Here is a 2,686-nt window from a genome sequence, read left to right as displayed (position 1 = left end):
GCTTACCAGCCACAACAAGAGCAAGCAGGCAAAAAGAGCAAGCTTTCCTCTTCCATGTCCTTCCCATCCCAAAAAATCTGGATTAAAGGACTATCTTCCTACCACCAAGATTCAACTCAGAAGTGGGTCTTCCCACCTCCAGTGGTTTAATTAAGAGAAAATTCCTTTCAGGTATGCCGAGTCATTTTGGTTTTAGTTAATTCCAAATGTGGTCAAGTTGAGAACCAAGAATAGCCATTACATCCTCCTTATAGGTGCTGTTCTCCCAGGCACTGGGAACACTAGGTCTGACCTTTGTCACTTTAGACCCATAAGCAATTTTATAGCTCTTGGTTGCCCTTTTAAAACTTCTCAGTCTTCTATAAATAGTTTTTTGTTGTTGTTTCCCCTTCAAGCTTCTTTCATTTGACTGTCCACAATAAAGTTTGTTTTCTGGATCCTGATACTATGACTAGTAATTGGTTAATAATGTAAGCTATTGTTATAATATTACATCAGGAAAATATAATAATAATATTATAATAATACATTAGTAGTATTAATATGAATATTGAAATCGTTCTAGAAGTAAAAGACAAATAAAGATTATTAATAGTAAATACTGTAACATGACAGCTATGCATACTGAGTTGAAGGTGGGATTGTCTGCATCTTCTTCCTGGGTCATCTTCCAAATAAGGCAGAGGCCACTGCATGTCTACAAAGGCTGGTTTTGCCTACAGTTTGGAATGACTTTCAAGTACGGTCCTGGCTAGTTGTAGGTCACCTTGACACAGGCTAGAGTCATTTTGGAAGACGGAACTTTGATGAAGAAAATGTCCCTACTAGAGTGGCCTGTACTTCATTTTCTTGATTGATGATTGATGTGGGGAGGCCCAGTTTACTGTGGCCAATGCTACCCCTGGGCTGGTGATTGTAGGTGCTGTAAGAAAGCAGCCTGAGCAAACCGTAAGGAGCAAGCCAGTAGGCAGCACTCCTTCATGGCTTCTGCGCCAGTTCCTGCCTCCAGGTTCCTGCTCTGCTTGAGTTCCTGTCCTGACTGTCCTAGATGATGAACTGTGATGTGGAAGCGTAAGGGAAATAAACCCTTTCCCTCCAAGTTGCTTGTGTTCATGGTGTTCCACCTCTTGAAAGAGAGACCTTAACTAAAACAAGAACCGTGATAGAAAACCGTAAGACCTTCTATAGAGCAGGGATTAGGGTTTTAGCTCAGTGGTAGAGCACTTGCTTAGAAAGAGCAAGAATTTCTACAATGTGTGGGTCTTAGAAATAAAGATAAGAACACATTTTGATGTTTGTAGTGGGGATGGGAACATTGTTCACCTTTGGATCTGGTTCTGTCTATATCAATCCAGTTTATGTCCATAGTTACAGTACAGCTTAAGTTTACTTCTCCCCTCTGAAGTATATTTTTTTCTCTTTAGCCTTTGTCTCGTAAGGTATGAGCCATTAGCTCAATCATACCCAAGAAGTTAAAACGGCCACAGCATTAGTAGTTCCAAGGCCTTCATATGCTAGAAACCCAGTGTCAAGTCTTTGAACTGACCACAAATGTGGGGATTCCTGGATTCTGTCTGTGTATACAGTAAAGGTCATGTTTTCTCTCTCTCTCTCTCTCTCTCTCTCTCTCTCTCTCTCTCTCTCTCAAACTTGACACTTTGAACTGAGAAAGTACTTGGCACTATTTCAGCTTGTTACATAATGCATGGAAGTCTGATTCTGAGGTAGAGGCTCATTTGAAGAAATTGACACCGTTGAGGTATCCAAAAAGGGCCCAGTTCACTGGTCTTATGTTTATTTTTAAATAATATCCATCTACTCCACCCATATTTTCCCAAGAAGAAACTGGATCCTTTGGTATATTTGAACCCAGCAGCTTGTCTCTGGGAGGCGAGCCCTTTGCTCCTAGCCTGTTATCTAACAAAACTGTACTGTAGGTTATGTCACCTGAACATATGCCTTCCATGTGGGGAATGCCCTTGAACTCCCCTAGATACTTGAAGGGATTTTATGTTCTCTTCTGCAGTGCACTTACGAGAACCTATTGTGTTTCAAGGATTGGCTCCTGGAATGTTGCCTTAACTTTTCCTGGGGAGACATGAGCATACTTTGACTTACCCCAGAGAAGGCACCAATGACAGAGTGAAGATTGGGACTTACTTACAGGTTCATGGCTAAGTGGCTACTGACGAGAGTATGCACCACACCAACACAACTGCACCACTGAGAAGTCTGGCCCCTGTGTCCTGTGTGATGCTTTCCAATATCTGCACAGATGGAGTTACCCAGCCTTTCAGCTTACCTACCGTCTGGGTACACTAGCACTTCCCAAGACCCGCAGGTAGCTGGGACAGAATGATATGCAGAAGGGAAGGAGTGGCTGGAATCACAGATGAGGAGCCTAATGGCCCCTCATGAAAGAGGGAACACCAACCAGTAGGTCCAATCTTGAGGGTCACTTGCCCATAATCACAGCTTCTCCAACTAAGTGGAAATGGCTGTGATTGGAGGATAGTATCTTACTACATGGAGTAAGCTGGGAATGTGTGTAACACGTGAACATGGAGGTCACATGTTGTAAATATCATTGTCCGTTTTTTGCTTGTTTTTTTTTTTTGGCTATTTGACACTTTGATACCCTCTTTTTTCTTGTTTGTTTTTGAGACAGGGTTTCTCTGTGTAGCCC

The sequence above is a fragment of the Meriones unguiculatus genome, chromosome 16 (assembly GCF_030254825.1).
Source record: "Meriones unguiculatus strain TT.TT164.6M chromosome 16, Bangor_MerUng_6.1, whole genome shotgun sequence".
Lineage (NCBI taxonomy): Eukaryota > Metazoa > Chordata > Mammalia > Rodentia > Muridae > Meriones > Meriones unguiculatus.
This window is presented reverse-complemented; position numbering follows the sequence as displayed.